At 34.8% G+C, this 17,736-nt stretch overlaps 1 pseudogene; it reads right to left on the reverse strand.

Moving 5' to 3' along the window:
- Positions 1-14,346: 14,346 nt before the first annotated feature.
- On the reverse strand, positions 14,347-15,421 carry LOC119047660 (band 4.1-like protein 2; annotated as a pseudogene).
- Positions 15,422-17,736: the final 2,315 nt, after the last annotated feature.

The following is a 17,736-nucleotide window of genomic DNA, read 5'->3' on the forward strand; positions in this document are numbered from 1 at the left end:
CTTGTTTTGTGTCCTATCATGTGGTCTATCTTTGAAAATGTTCCATGTGCATTTGAAAAGAATGTGTATTTAGCTTCTTTGGGATAAAGGACTCTCTCTATATATATCAGTTAAGTCCATTTCATCTAGGGTGTTGTTTAATGCCACAATATCTTTGTTGATATTTTGTTTGGAACATCTGTCCATTTTTGACAGTGGGGTGTTAAAATCCCCAACTGTAATTGTGTTGCTGTCAATACCTTTTTTGAAGTCCTCTAAGATTTTCTTTATAAATTTGTGTGCTCCTATGTTGGGTAAATATATATTTATGATGTTTGTCTCTTAGTGGATTCTTCCTTTGATTATTATGAAGTGACCTTCTGGGTCTCTTTTTATGGCCCTTTTTTTAAGACTATTTTGCCTGATATGAGTGTTGATTCCCCGGCTTTTTTTCCTGTCAATTTCCATGGAAAATTTGTTCCTAGCCCTGCACTTTTAGTCTGCGTAGGTCTTTTGTCCTGAGGTGAGTCTGTTTTAGGCAGCATATGTGTGGGTCAGGCTTTCTTATCCATTCAGCTATTTTATGTCTTTTGATTGGAGCATTTAATACATTTACATTTAGAATTATTGTTGATAGGTACTTATTCATTGTCATTTTTATACCTGTGTTTCTCTTTGTCTCTCTCTTTTCCTTTCTTTCCTTAAAGCAGTCCTTTTTGTGTTTCTTGCAGAAGTGGTTTGGTGGAGGTGTATTCTTTTAGACTTCTTTTATCTTGGAAGCTCTTTTTTGCCTTCTCTCTTGATTGAGAGCCTTGCTGGGTAAAGTAGCCTTGGTTGCAGGCCTCTAGTTCTCATTACTTGGAATATTTCTTGCCATTCTCTTCTGGTTTCGAGTGTTTCCTTTGGGAAATAAGCAGCTAACCTTATTGGGGGTCCCTTATATGTTACTTCCTGTTTGTCCCTTGCTGCCTTTAAGATTCTCTCTTTGTCTTGGAATTTTGCCATTTTAATCATGATGTGTCTTGAAGTGTCTTTGGGTTTCTCTTGATTAGGACTCTCTGTGTTTCCTGGATTCATGAGACTTTTTCTTTTATCAAATTAGTGAAGTTTTCCATCATTACTTTTTCAAATAGATTTTCTATCCCTTGCTCTTCTTCTTCTCCTTCTGGTATCCCTATTATTTGAATATTATTATGTTTCATATTGCCTTGCAATTCTCTTAATCCCTCTTCATTCTTTCTGAGCTTCTTTTCCTTTTCTTGCTCTTTATAAGAGGTTTTTTTTTTAATTTGAGAAATTATGACCATAATGCCTACTTTTCAGGTTTTGTGTATAGAGGTAAGCTATGCATTTAAAAAGGTGTTATCTGCTCCTCTGTGACCAGAAAAGAGATAAAGAATTTTGCATCAGCATTACTGGACTAAATGTTTAAAACAATCTCACTTAAAGTAGGATGTGCATTGTATACTTGAAATTCACTTTGATGTTTCCAATTTTGAAGTAATAAAAGCTTTTCTTCCTCTTTCTGAAAGAGTTTTAACTCCTAAAATATTTAAAACAACAGTAAAATATTATATAAGTTATTTAGCCAAAAAAGAGAAACAAAGGAAGGAATAAAAAGGAAGGAAAGGAAAGGAAAAGGGAAAGGAAGGGGGAAAGGAAAATTCCCTTATGCCAGAAGTGAAGATCTCTGGAAAATCAGGTTTCTACTTTTTTTATTATTGATACAATTACAGGTGTCCCTCATCTTTTCCTTTTTGCCCCCCTTCACACAGCCCATGCTTCCCACCCTTGTGAAAACAGTTTTTAAATGCATTATGACATGTGGTAGTTACATGGTATTCAACTGTATGAATATACCTATATGAGAGTTTTTCACAGAAAAAGAACCAATAGTTATATGTAAAGAGAAAGTGATTTATTATAAGGTATTGATTAGCGTACATGATTAGGGAGGCTAAAAGTCCCACAATCTGTTGTCTGGAAGCTGGAGACCCAGAGAGGCTGGTGGGAGCCTGAAAGCTGATGGCATAGATTCTTGTCTGAGTCTGAAGGCTCGAGGATCAGACGCACTGAGAACAGAATTTTACTGCTCCACTTTCAGTAGTCAGAGAGTAGGCGAATCTTCCTTCCCCAACTTTTTTTTCTATTCAGGCCCTCAATAGATTGAATGATACTCTCCCACTTTAGAGAGGGCAATACACTCTGATCAACCTACCAGTTTATACTCTAATCTATTCTGGAAATACCCTCAGAAATACACCCAGAAATCATGTTCAGCTAGGGCTGGGCATCCCTTGACCCACTCAGGTTGGCACATGAAGTTAAAAATCAATGAGTCAGGGTTTAACAATCTGAATGTGCTTTGATTCTTAGGACTCATGGTTTCTATAACAAGAAATCATGATTTCAAAGATATAACTAAAAATAATATATAACTAAAAGTAGGGAATACTGAGGTTCTTTTATGTTCAATATAGCTAATTCATGGCATCTATAAAATTTTCCAAATTATTATATTCAACCAGTCATATAATTTTAGTCCCCTATGTCTCATATTCATAAGAAAATGCAATCTCATTCCACATCAAAATAATTTTGTAAATAGAATATTTCTAAAACAGAATGTACATTTTATTATTGAAATTTCAAAAAGCTAAAGCACTTTTATCTGGCTTAATGTAGAATATTAAAACTTCAAAGGTTTCAGAATATTAAATTCTGAATTGATGATTCAATGTTTACCAAAATTTTACCAAGAATATTTGAATGGGAAGAACATTAAGATAAGCTATTTGTACTGTTCTAATTTAAGATAAATAACTTGTATGTTTACCCTAAAGAAAGCAATATCTCTGAGTAACACAATGACTTCACTACAATAAGATTTAATGATAAATTGCCAGTTTTTATAATGTAATAATAATGTAAGTAAGTGACCACTGAGAATAGTTTTATCTTTTGAAAAATGACAGTTCCACATTTTGTTATTTATGTGGGTCTTGGTCTCTTGCTCAGACCCACATGAAAAAGTTACAGTGATATTACAGTAGAGAGATCATCCCTTCAGACAAATCAAGGTGTTTGTTTTCTACATTTGGGTATACTCATCTGTTTTTAATTTCACTTTTTTAATTTTTAAACTAATTCTTTCTTAAATTATAAATATATTTTGTTTAACTATTAGTTTCTCCACTAAAGGGCTGGTGGAGACTGTATATATATGCCTTTGTCATCACTCTTTCTTCTAAAGAGAGAGTTAAATTCTTTCACTATGGAACAAAGAAACACACAATGTCATTAAACAAAGTCAAACTTTTTAAAATAAACTTCACCTCATTTCTAGCATCCTGATTATTAAAATATCGACACATTCCTTTGGGTAATATAAATTTGTATATGTGGTATACAGCTAGAATATAGAAATTCAAATTGTAGAATTCAAATCTTTTAAAATAGGAATAAAACACAGTTTGTGTATGATGTCTACAGATTCCTCCCTCTTGTGTGTTATCAGCATTTAGTATTTTCCATCAGTTATGATTCAACTGGGATGCAGAAAGAGGCAAACATATATAGATTAAATCTCTGACAGCTCTTGTACAGTGTTATATTCTTTTAATAGAGCTTCAGGAGGCAGCATGGATGCACAATACATGCCTTATGTGATTGATAGAAGTCTAGGTTTGCTCACTCTGATACTTGGTAGTGAGGAGTAGCATGTACTGTGGCATTACATATTTGAACACTGCAAACCAAGGCAGGTATAGACTTTCAAACTAAGCACAAATTTCATTCTCCTCCATCAACAGAAAAAAATAGATTTTGCTTAAAAATGCATCTCATTTTGTTAACAAATGATGAGTTTGAGTTTGATAGAATTTGTTTTTCCTCAAATATGAAAGCTCACTGTCAAATTAATTCAACTACTTGTGAGTACCTCTGACTTGCTAGACGATGTTTCAGTTACTAAAAAGACACATTAATGAGTATATACCTTCCAGAACTTTTAATCTGGGAGTAGGTTGAGGATAAAAATAATATATATATAAAAATTACTAAATACTAGGCAGAAAATAATGGTGTTTCAAAGGGCTGTGGGTTCATCTATAGTTGAGACAACTAAGGAAATCTTCATGGTGGTTACCTTCATGTGGTACAAGCAATAGCTTTACACTTACAATTGATTATCATTTTATATTCATGTATGTATTTTAAAAAACACTTAAAGATGGTAACTGCCTCTATTGCATGAATAAAGAAAGCATTCCAAGAAACAAAGCTAGAAAGTTACACAACTTAGATATCTAACTCTGTTCTGCTTTAACAATGCCATTAGTTGATCTAGCATGAATTTGGAAACCCTGATCTTGGCGTTGATGACAGAAACTAGAATTGTTTGTGAAACTGATATAGGCTTATTCAAATATGGGAGTGGGTATTATACCAAAAAAAAATAAAGAAGGAAAAGACTTGAGAGGAAAACCACAAAGAAAGCGAGAATTGGGTAGAGGGAATCACAAAAACAAAGAATTTTGGGAGAGAAATAGGAAAGTGTCACAATTACTGGGAAAGAGAAAATATCACCAGAAAAATTGGTAAACCATGAATTAAAACTGCTGTATCTCCAAAGTCACTGCATACGTTCTCAATAATTATTAGTTAATAAAAGAATGACAATAATCTACCCTGAAATTCTTTTCTTTCAGTCTTCTTATTTGGACTTAAAACTTGGATATAAAACATAAACTTTTGTCCTTAATTGTATCCTTTTTACTTGTGGCAAGTGTATTCCCTTTATATACAAAACATCACTCATTTCAAATTATGATCTCAAGCTATAGCTATATTTTTACAATATTCCTGACCCTACTCCTAGAGTTGATATTTCTTGACCTTATTTGACTTAATCCTACCTTATTCCAACTAGCTGGGTAACCAAAGTTATACCAACAAAGGGAAATACATTGTGCATTTAGAAATAGAAATATTACAGAATTATGAATCCATACTTTCAACACACATGTTGGAAAAAACTATGTGAGCTATTCTAGTTAGTTATTAACTGAAGGGGGAAAATGTTAAACCAAATATTTAAAATTCATTTTCTTTGTATATCAACAATCAAACAAAACTACATTTAATTTTTTACTTTAAATTGTTAATGAAAAGTACTTTTTTCATAGGCAGTCTGATATAAGTATTTAAAAAAAAAGACTTAGTCATGGCTGGTATGGCTCAGTTAGTTGAGCCAGAAACCAAAAAGGTTGAAGGTTTGATTCCGCATCAGGGCACATATTTAGGCTGTGGATTTGGTCCCCAGTTGGTGTGGTCACATAGGAGAGGCAACCAATTGATGCTTCTCTTTCAGATCACTTTTTAATCTTCCTCTCTCTCTCCTCATTTCCTCTCTCTAGAAAACAATAGAAAAAATTGGCCTCAGATGAGGACAAAAAATTAAATTAAATTAAAATAAGAGACTCAAATCTATTGAATCAGTCTTCCTTGCACTACCTTTTACTTTAGTAACCTTTTCAGGTGAAATTAATCAGACCATGTTATCTTATGTTGGGAACCGCCCTGCCTAATTTCAGAAGCTGTACCTCTCCCCTCCCCCCATGGCTAAGACAGTGAGCGACATTTGGACCATAAGCCACTAAGGTGACAATGCTTATGTCCCTGGCAGGAGTGCTGCTTCTGCTCCTTTTACTTCATCCATAACTGGCCCCCAACGCTTGGTTAGTTAGCCAATAATGGGTGAGATTCCCAAGGTGGAAAGGACCTAAGGCACATCACATAGAGGCCCCATGGAAGGACTTGGGGGGCTATGGAGAAAGGGGGTGATGGACCCTCATTCCTCAGCTTTGATACAGCCTGAGTTCTGATTCTGTCTGCTAGAAGTCTAATCTCTTGGCTGCCTTAGCTCTCCTGCCTGACTTAAGCCTGAGACAATGACAGAGGGCAGTACAGCCCTGTGCTGGAAAGGGCGGGCTCCCCAGGCGATCAGGCCTAAGGAAGAATGTATAAACTCCTATGAAACCTGCTTTGCTAAGAATGCTCTCAATTAAATGCTAAGGGTCCGAGCAGGAAATGAGTTTGTTTCCCAAAGTTTTGTAGCCCTTTAGCTAACAATCCCTGACTCAGAATAGGCCCTTACAGTTCTTTGTATACTATCTATTGTTTGCTCCTTACTGCCTGACAATTATTAATGAAATTTACCTGTATTCCTCTGCTAATTGAACCCAATAAAAACCAGTTAAGGCAAGGGTCAGCGCACTCTCCCCTGGAGAGAGTGCTGTGCTCTCCCTTCTCCTCCACAGAACTCAGTCGTCCGTGTGAACGTCTTGTTTCTCATTCATACCGCAGCGGACACTGCAGGCCGGTGTCCGTGTCAGTCTTATGTTACAGCTAGAAGTTATAGTAAGACAACTTACAATTGCATACACAATAGTTTGTTGTAAGTGCTATGGAGAGTAAAGATATTGAAAATTTTAAATAAGATTAATTCATCATGTTTTAGCTTGTCCTTACCCACAAATCTATAAGAACTATTTACTATTTTGAATATGCACTGAATAATATCAGAGTTCAATTTTACCAAGTTATTTGTTGTTTCAACTCAAGGTGGCTCAAATAGATTTGTTTTGGGTCACCTTGATTAAATGAACATCACATCTTTTAAAATGCAGCTTCAAAATGATGGTTTTAAGGTAGTTTTGAAAAATGGATAGTCTTGCCTTTAAAGTCAAACAGACATAGCAGACAATTAGAAAAAGATAAAAACAGTAAGGTTTAAAAGAACACGTTTAGAACATGTGACAGAAATCAATATTAAGGAAATTAACAAACCATATGCATTCTCAAAGGCAAACACTGATTGGCTATTATTGAATGTTTAGCTATTGGATATTGTCAAAGTGTCATGCAGTTGTCACAGTGTGGTAGAAATATGGAAATCAGAGGTTGAGGGTCAACAGTTTTATAATGAATATCGTGAGTTGAGTAATAACTACAGAATAAGTATGATTTAAAAAGATAAATTTGCATGATATGGCTAATAGTATGCATTTAGTGGAGAAGAGTAAACTATCAGGTCCAAGCATGTAAACGTATATTTTTAATCTTCCCCAAACAAAATGTAATTATATCTCCAATAAGTGTGCTATTTTGTGGTTTTTAAACTTTAATAAAAATTAATATGTATGAACCAAATACTTTTTAAATTTGTTATTTGGTTTGCTGAATGAACCTGCTCCCTAAGAAAGATAAGCCTTTTATGAACTCAAGAATTAGATGGTTCTCAGTGAATGATTTGATTTTCCAGTTAGCATCATTTTTATTTGTTTTCATATTGTTATTAATACCATGTTCTGGGCTGAATGTTTGTTTGTTCTCAAATTCACATGCTGAAATCCTACCTCTCGATATGATGCTATAGAATGTGAGGTGTTTGGGAGGTAGTTAGGTTTAGATGAGGTCCTGAGGTAAGGTCTTTATGAATGAAACTAGTGCCTTTATAATTAGAAGTGCTTGTTTCTACTCTGTCCGTCCCTCTCCTTTTATTTTCATGTCTTCTTCACACATCTTTTACATGTGAAAGTACAATAGAAGGATGGCTGTCTCCAAACTGAGAAGAAGGTCCTCATAAGACACCAGATCTGCTAGTGCCTTGATCTTGGACTTCCTAGCCTCTATAACTGTGAGAGGAAAAAAATGTTTAATTTTAACCCACTCTAGTCTGTGATGTTTTTGTTATAGCAGCCTCAACTAAGACAGAGCCTTTTTTCTCCCCTTTAAGATATAATCATCCCAGGATAAAAATCACAACCATAGTTCAAAGACCACTCTTCCCTGGTAACCTACCAGGGATCAGTTATCTCACAAGGGACTTGATAACATTACATGCTTTGATGACATTCTTAAAAAATTGTGACCCATCAGAAATATAATATCAAATGTTAATGTTTACTATGCTAACATTTTAGCCTATAAAATAAATTACTAAGAATCCAGCACTTAACAACCCTCATTCTGACTCCAAACTGTTTCCAGCATGTCCCTTATTCTCCATGGACAATTAAGAGCTAAGCTTTCCTTCCCATGTGTATTGGTTCTCAAAAATTCATCCTCTGGTATGGTGACCAACCTCTCAAGTCTTCCTAGGACTGAAGGTATTCACAGAATGTGGGAATTTCAGTGTTAAAATGGTGAGCATCCCAAGCAAACCATGACAGATTGCTGACCTGACTTCAAGGATGATTTTCTCATCATAGTGTATTACCACCATCTTCCAAACTCCTCTTGCGGCACAACAGGACCTTTTTCTCTACCATGTGATTTTTTTTGTTACCTAAAAACCAGATGACTGGCCAGACACCTAGATATATTGTTCTGTCTTTTCTAAAGCTTACTTATACAACAAAAGACACTTCCAGAAGAAAAACGCATCCACAAAGGCACTGGATAACTGAAGCAGTTAGCAGCGTCAGTGAGACACTGAGAAATCTATGAAAGATAAAGTGCAAGTTTTTACAAAAATGCACCAACCCTTGACCTATGAAAGAACAAACCGCCAAAAGGCTAGATAGAGAAAAAAAACCCATGATCATAGAAAACAGGTTTTGGAAACAGAATGACCCTCATCAAGCTGCTATACATTAATCAGTTAAAATAATAAAAAAGTGTTGGACTTTTTAAAGAAGCTTTTGGGTTCAGGTTAAATGCAGGAAAAACTTCCTAAATCAGATAGGTATATTACATAAGACAGATGAGATGAGCCAGAGAAAAGTGAGGTGTAAGTAAGCTGGGTATCTTCCAAAGGAGGTGGAATCTGGCACACTGATTATATTCTCTTCTATAATACAGGGGAATAGTGACTGTTAACGTTATAACAATTGCCATTTATTTTTCAAAACTAATAACTGTGTTTCCTTATTTATAGATAACATAAACATAAGCAGTAACCAAGAATAACCAAGCATTAAAATATCATTAGCATGAATAACATGCACAATACTGATCTAATAGCAAGAAAATAAACCCTGGTAAAAAAATTAATATACAAATCATAAAATAATTTAAAATAATGAATTAGTATCTTCAGAAATGTTCTATAAACTATTATGTTTGTAAAACAATATCATATTCCCATGAACAAAAAATAATCACAGAACAAGAGAAGTTTTTGAAAGCTAAAAAAAATTATTAATGTTATTACTAGAATATTTAAGTGAACAAAATTTAAGACTGAATGAATATACATGATTGAATTATAGGATTCTCAAAAATGTAATATAAAGAGAGAAAAAATATGATAAGAAAGATTAATTAAAAGATATAGAGGATAAATTCAGAAAATTTGAGGATTATTTAATAGCTGGAAGGCAGAGAAAAATATAAGGACATATTAAAAACTTTTAAGGAAAAAGGATTCATGGAAATGCAAAATAGTGTGGTGATTGCTGGGGAGAGGGGAGTGTAAGGGGACTAAATGTAATTAAAAATACAATAAAGATTAAATATAAAAAAAAGAAAAAGTTTTGAGCTGGATAAAAATAAAAAATATTTAGAACCAAAAACTCAAGTTCCAGAACCATATTTTCATAAATATTGGTAAATATATTGTCATTTAGCTATTACTTTCCATTTTCATTTTTTACTTAAAAATAAGGCTTCCTTTTTTTTCAAGATGCCCTGTGTTCACCCAACAAACCATATTTCCCATCATCCCTTTAAACTATACATGAAACAGTAGTGAGTAATACTTGTAAAACAAAAGCAGAAATTTTTATTATTATTTTAGAGAATAAACCAACTGTATCTTATAAAAGTATTACAAAAAGCAAAATATTATTTAATACCACTTGAAGCTGCTATAAATCTGATCTGGCATCATAACTATACACAGGGTTATAAGCAAAGGAACAATGTTCAATACAGTTAACAAGCCCCTATCAGGTATCTGCTGTCAGCTTTAAATGGTCTCGCTTTCTTATAACCACCAAAAATCCAACACAGCTCCTACCAACTCCTTTCCCCAGTGTCCTCAAACCTGTATGAATCATCAAACTGTCTGAAAGAGATAGACCTGCATAATTACAAAAGGTAAGTTTTACATGTAGACAAAGACATGTAATACAAAACAAGTGTGCTATACAACTGTTCAAATAATAGAAAGTATTGAGGTCTGGACATATTAAGAAAGAAAGCACTAAGGTTTTAGGCTACCTGCATATTTAAGTAGAGAAGTCATTTTCTCTTTCTCCTCCCTCCTGGTTCTGAATGCTGGCAAAAAGCATATGACTGAGAATCTTCTGTTCTGTGAGGCAGTAGGGTCTCTAAACACTGTTTGTGTTCAGAGAACTGCCTTGTAATTCTCCTGGAGATTCTCTGACTTTCTATCAAGAGTAAAAAGTCATAGAACTGGAAGGTCAAAAGGTTTCAATATCAAATATATCCCCAATGAATTTCTCAGACATTAGAAAGTTTTCAAGATGTAAGAAAGGCTTTAATCCATATTAATATTTCCTCATAAAGTACATTTACTGCTATCAGAAAACTCTGTGAATACTTCCTGTAATTCTATTAGAATTCAATGGAAAGACTCTGAAAGAAGGAAAACCACTATATAAATTAGTCACAAAGTTTCCTCTCCACACAATAGCAACTGTTCAATTGAACAGCACCCACCAGTGGGACTGGCTTTGTTCACAATCATTGGATCAGAATGAGTCATAAAAAGTGGGTGGTTCTACATAAAGTTAACAGGCCACACACAAAAAAAACTGATTTAAAAAAAGAAAAGAAAGATGCAAGAATATTTAGTAGTGGCTATAAAGCAAAGTGGAATAATATACTAAAATATAAGGGGTCAGTGTAGACCAGAGCTGTTAGGGCACATTTTGGTGCTGGCATTTTAATTCTGATCTTTCTTACCAGTCATAGTATAAATTCGCTGGAGTAGTGGTATGGCATTAAGACTTGAAATGGTCAAAATTCTTCAGGTTCACAAAGTTGAATGTTCTTTAATAAGTTAGTTTTTGGATATTAATCCCTTACTAGATGTATCAGCAAATACGTTTTCCCATTCTGTGGGTTGTATCTTTGTTTTCTTGATGGTTTTCTTTGTGTGCAAAAACATCTTAGTTTGATGTAGTACCATTCGTTTTCTTTTGTTTCTCTGCCATAGGAGATATGTCAGTAAAAATATTGTTACAAGGAATGTCTGAGATTTTACTGTCTTTGTATTCTTCTAGAATTTTTATGGTTTGGAGTCTAATATTTAAGTTTTTAACACATTTTGATTTTATTATTGTGTGTGGTATAAGAAGGTGGTCTGAGCCCTGGCTGTTGTAGCTCAGTGGATTGAGTGCGGGCCTGCGAGCCAGAGAATCGCGGTTCGATTCCCAGTCAGGGCACATACCTGGGTTGCAAGCCGGGTTCCCTGCAGGCCAATTCCCAGCAGGGGATGCACAAAAGGCAACCATAACATTGATGTTTCTCTCCCTCTCTCTCCTTCCCTTCCCCTCTAAATATAAATAAATAAAATCTTTTAAAAAAAAAAAGAAGGTGGTCTGGTTTCATTTTTCTGCATGTATCTGTCCAATTTTCCCAACACCGTTTATTGGATAACCTATCTTTAGCCTCTAGCATATGCTTGTTTCACTGATGAATATTAATTGACTATAAAATTGTGAGTTTATTTCTAGGCTCTCTATACTGTTTCATTGATCTGTGTGTCTGTTCTATGCCAATACCATGCTGACTTGAAAGTTTATAAAAACTTACAAAACTCAACACCAAAAAAACCAAAACAACCCAATTAAAAATGGGCAAAGGACTTGAATAGACACATCTCCAGAGAGGACATACAGATGGCCAATAGACATATGAAAATATGTATAATGTAACTAATCTACAGAGAAATGTAAATTAAAACCACAAGAAGATATCACCTCAAACCTGTCAGAATAAATATCATCAATAAATCAACAAACAACAACTGTTGGAGGGGATGTGGAGAAAGGGGAACTCTTTTGTACTGTTTGTGGGAATGTAGATTGTGTAACCATGTGGAAAACAATATGGAGTTACCTCAAAAAATTAAAAATGAATTTGCTTTTATACCCAGCCATCCTATTGCTGGGAATTTATGTGAATAAACCCAAAACACTAATTCCAAAGAAATAGGTACCCCTATATTTATTGAAGCATTATTCTCGATTGCCAGATATGGAAGCAGCCCAAGTGTCCATAAATAGAGGAGTGGGTAACTTTCAGTGAAGATGGAAGCATAAGTAAATATGGCTTGCTTCCTTGTACAACCACAGCAAAAATTACAACTAAATAATAAAACAACTATCACCCAGAAAGTCAGAAAATCGAGCTGTATGGAAGTCTGACAACCAAGGAATTAAAGAAGTTAAATTTATCCAGATTCATATGAGGGGCGGAGACACAGGGACAGGAGATATGGAACAGAGTCCCACACCCATGTGACATAGATAAAAATAGGGAGGAATATCTTGGGAGTGATGGATTCATGCCCCACACCAGACCACTCAGTCCAGGGTTCCTGTGCCAGGAAGATAAGTCCCCATATCTTCTGGCTATACAAACAATTGGAGGTTGGGGTGGCAGAAGAAACTGAGATTCTCAAGCATCTCCTCTTAAAGTACCCACAATGGACTTTGTACTTACACGAACTCACTCTTTTTGGACTCTACCACCAGGGAAGCAGTTGGAAGGGCACCAGTGCCATATGAAAAGAAACTAAAGTGTCTGGCATCAGGGTGAGTGCCAGTGGGCAGATTCCTCCTGGACAAAACTCCACAGGCCAAGCAGCAGCTATTGTCCCATTTTCGAACTCTCCCCCACAAAGAGAAACAGGGTATCAACACCATATTTGAGACTTAATCAACCTGATTCACACAGGTTGACCTGCCGTGGCAATTAACCTACTGAAAAGCAAATCAATAATTTAGAAGATAAGGAAGAATAAAACATTCAATGAATACAGCAAGAAGAAAAAAAATTAAAAAATGAGGATAGAGTTTGGCACCTCTGGGGCAACTTCAAATATGCCAAATTTGAATCATAGGGGTGCTCATAGGAGAAAAGAAAGTGAAATTTAGAAATATATTTGAAAAATAATGAAAGAAAACTTCCCTAATTTGATTAAGAAATAGACATGCAAGTCTAGGAAGCACAGAGAGTTCCTAAACAAGTTGGATCCAAAGAAGACCACACCAAGACATCATAATTCAAATGCCAAAAGTTAAAGATAAAGAGAGAACCTTAGAAGCAGCAAGAGAAAGCAGATAGTTACCTACAAAAGCATTCCCACAAGACTGTCAGCTGATTTTTCAAAAGTAAATTTCAGGCTAGAAGGAACTGGCAAGAGGTATACAAAGTGGTGCAAAGCAAGATCATTCTATCCAACAAAGCTATAATTTATAATTGAAGAGTAAATAAAGTGCTTCCCCCAAATGGTAAAGCTAAAGGAATTCATCAACACCAGGCCATTATTATATGAAATGTTAAAGGGTGTTATTTAAGAAAAAGAGGATAATCAAAACTATGAGCATTAAAAATATAAATTTACAACTATCAACAATTGAATCTAAAAAACAAACTAAGCAAACAAGCAGAATCATAGAAATGGAAATCATTTGGAGAGTTATCAGTTGGGAGGAATGGGGAGAATAGGTGAAAAGGTACAGGGGTAAGTAGTACATATTGGTACACACAGAACAGTCAGGGGGATGTTAAGAACAGTATAGAAAATGGAGTAGCCAAAAAACTTATATACATGACCCATGAACATAAACTTGGGGTGGGGGGGATTGCCAGAGGGAACAGGGTACAAGGTAGAGGGAGGCAAAGGGAGAAAAACTGGGGCAACTGTGAAAGCATAATCAATAAAATATATCCTTTAAAAAGAAAAAGGAAGAAAGAAATAGTTGAGTGCATAAAATAAATATGGGACATTTATACAATGGAACACTACTCAGCCATTAAAAAGAAAAATTTGCTCTTTGCAGCAGCATGGATGGACCCAGAGAACATTATGCTAAGTGAAATAAGCCAGTCAAAAAAAGGTAAATACCACATGATCTCACTCATATGTGGAAACTAATAAACAAAAGGAGCTAACAAGCACAATAGAGACAAAAGCATAGTGAGCAGGATGAGAGCTATGGCAGGGAGAGGAGTTAAAGGGAGAGAGATTGAGCAAAAAGGAGAGAGAACTCATGGACCTGCAACAGTGTGGTGATTGCCGGGGCTGGGGGTTGTATTAGGGGGCTAGCTGGCAATGGAAAAACACAATTAAAATGTTTCTTAAATAAAATGATGTATTAAATTTACTCATCCCCTTTCCCAACCATTCTCATGACCAGCATGCTGGGTGTGCTGCTCTCTGGCCTCTCTGATGGTCTGAGCCAGCTCCTAGTCACGATCAGCATCTGCATGCCTTGTGATCACAATGTGTTTCTCAATTCTTGTTTTAGATATTCCACCTTTTATAGTCTACGTGGTGTGTGTTATTTTTATTGTCGACACAGAATCAGATGTGATAGGTTGTGCAGTCAGTAATATTCCTGAGCCACCAGCTGTCTTGCAATCAATCTGTGGAAGTTTATACAGGATGGTTTTGGCTTTAGTTTCAACAGTAAGGACTTCCTGAGTGGAAATTTCTGTCCTTTGTGAGACAGAAATTGTCACCATCTCTGTCTTTACCACAGGTGGCTTTGAACAACAATTTGTGGCAAAGCATTAATGTCAACATGTGACACCTCTTTGTTAACTTTGTTGCTCTTCCTCTGTGTCTTCGCTCACATCTTACTAAACAGTACCTTCTTGTGCAGTCTTCTCTGCTGATATCTCTGAGGAAAAATGCATTTTCCTGGGTCACTGTTTCTACTGTGCCTACACTGGCACCTGCTCGTGTACCTGGTCTGGCTTCTGGCATTGGTTCTTCTTATCTATTACCTGGAATGGTTGGCTGGGTTCTTTCCCTACCTCTTTTTCATGCTTTTCCTTTTCTTCCTTTATGTACCCTCAATCATGTGGTGGTGGAACTTATCTCTTGCATCTTCCTCTTTTATCTCGCCGATGCCATTGATGCTCTCAGAAGACAGGGAGCTGGAGTCATTCTGTGCCACAGGCTCTACTTTATGAATCTCCCCGGGACAATTCCCAGGTCATGCACCCTTTCTGTTCATTTCTTCCATGATTACTCTTTCATCTCTCTTTCCCAACCTCTCTCTGCCTGCTTCTTTGCCTCCACTACACTCAGAGTCTTACATGAAAAGCAGAAATTATCGAATGAACCATCTACTAAAAGCTGTTTAAAAACAGTGATTTTTTTGCTTTTTTTGCCATCTCCTGTTTCTGTCTGGAATAGCGATGAAGTGCTGGAGAAGATACTGAGATTAAACATGAAGCTAAAAATCATGTGACAGTAAGAGCTGAGTAGAAAAAAAGAGAAGGAGCCTGAGTCATGGCCAGCAACACAAACCCACCATTCAATCCCTGGACAACCTATCTCTGGACCTACTGTATGTGACAAAATTGTCTTTTGATTAACCACTATCATGAGGTTCCTATCATATACTACTGAATACAAATCCTTAAGTGGCACAATGATTCTAAGAGTGAAAATGTGGTTGTTGAAATAAATTACTCAATCACTTTGTATATACTTGTTGAATCAGAACAACTATGCTATACACCTAAAATTAATATATTATGAATAAACCATAATTAAAAATACATTTTAAAAAGTTAAATCACTCAACATAAGAGTTTAACAAATTGAGTACAACTAAATAATGAACAAAATAATGATTTGGAAGATTTGCTCAAAAATCTATCTCAAATTTCATCAAAAAGGGATTTAAAAAAATAAAAGCACAGGGTGGAGAGCTATGAAAGTTAAAAATATGTATCAGTAGCCCTACACTAGCAGTCCAAATGGAAAAATTTTTATAAAGGAGAAAATATTTGAAGCACTAATGGCCAAGTTTTCCCAGATTTAAAAATTTCAAAAACCTTAAGATTTGAGGGGTTTACTAATTAACACAAAGGATAGAGAAAACAAAATGTAAATATATAAGATAATATAGGAAAGATAAAAAATAAAAACATAATCATACGATTTAATAGGAGCGAATATAGAATAAATTCCAAAAATCAAGTATATTGAAAGGAATAGCATAACACCAAAAAGACTGTGAATGAGATTGATATCAGCATTCTCGAAGCAATTCATGATGTAAGAAAACAATAGTACTATTTTTGTATGACTTGAAGAAAAGTATTTTTTAAGATTTTATTTATATATTTTCGGAGGGGAAGGGGAGAGGGAGAGAAATATTAATGTGTGGTTACCTCTCATGGGTCCCCTGCTGGGAACTGGCTTGCAATCCAGGCATGTGCCCTGACTGGGAATCGAACCATGATCATTGGGTTTACAGGCCCACACTCAATCCACTGACCTACACCAGCTAGGGACAGAAAAATAATTTTTAACATCACAAAAGCTTACCACATGAAGAAATTTTTAAAACGTATTTTTAGAGAAAGTATCTCAACAATAAGAAAAATAAATCATGGGATGTTCTGTAAGACATATGGGAAGTGAGGATGTATAACTAACTTATAGAGCTTGGAATTATCTAAATAAACAATAAACTAAAATCAGCATGTAATCATAAATAATTCATAATAAAATTTATTTTTGTTGTGGAATAATTAATAGATGAATTATTTCAAAAGCTTCTCAGTTGCTGATGTGTCAGGCAGGAAAAATTATGAAAGTATTCTCATGATCTAATGAGTATAGATAGAACTCTATAGCTAACAATTAGAAAATACACATTTTTTAAGTAGATATGGAAATTTTATGTGCATTAACTATATTCTAAGGCAAAAAAAGTTACAAGAAATTTTTTTAAATTATCATACTTTCTCTGTGCTTTAAACCACAAGGCAATTTAGTTAGAAATCAATAGCATAGATATCATAAAGATATATATTTAGAAAAATTATGAATCATGAATGTTCGATAAATAAAAATGTGATTAAAACATTTTAATTTAAATAATTTAAAAATTAATTTATACCAGAATAATATTAAAAACACATTATATTTTCATGTGCATATTGAAGTTAAGTTGTTTTCACATGGTTTACAACCTTAAATTCATTAATCACAAAAGAAGTTAAAGAGAAATTGAGTTAAATGTCTAATACAGAAGTGAAAAAATATTACCATAAAGTTGGATTACTATTTTTCATGTCTGTAACTGTTTTCTATGCACTTTTATTCTTCATCTCTTTAACTCACTTCTCCTTCTACCTTCTCCAATTTTAAAACATCAATTTATATGATTTCACTTTCTCTCTTAGCACATCAATTATACTTCTTTATTATTTTCTAGAGTTTAGAATATACACTTTGGACTAACGTAAGTCAACTTTCAAATAGACTACACCTCCATATGCATAGCAGAGGTGCCTGTAACAGAGAATTTTCAGGTCCTCTCTCTTGCCCCTGTGGCACTGCTGTCCACATATTTCAGTTCTTCATATCCATATCCACATGCATAATCATTTAAAAATGTTAACTATTTTTCTTTAAACAAGAAGCTGTATGTCTGGGTGGGGGAAGGGTTGAGGGAATGAGGGGCATCTGTAATAATGTCAACAATAAAAAAGAAAACAATACAGAACTGTGAAAAAATTAAGAATGGG

This window comes from Artibeus jamaicensis, unplaced genomic scaffold (assembly GCF_021234435.1).
Source record: "Artibeus jamaicensis isolate MK-2021 breed Jamaican fruit bat unplaced genomic scaffold, CSHL_Jam_final contig_935, whole genome shotgun sequence".
Classification (NCBI taxonomy): Eukaryota; Metazoa; Chordata; class Mammalia; order Chiroptera; family Phyllostomidae; genus Artibeus; species Artibeus jamaicensis.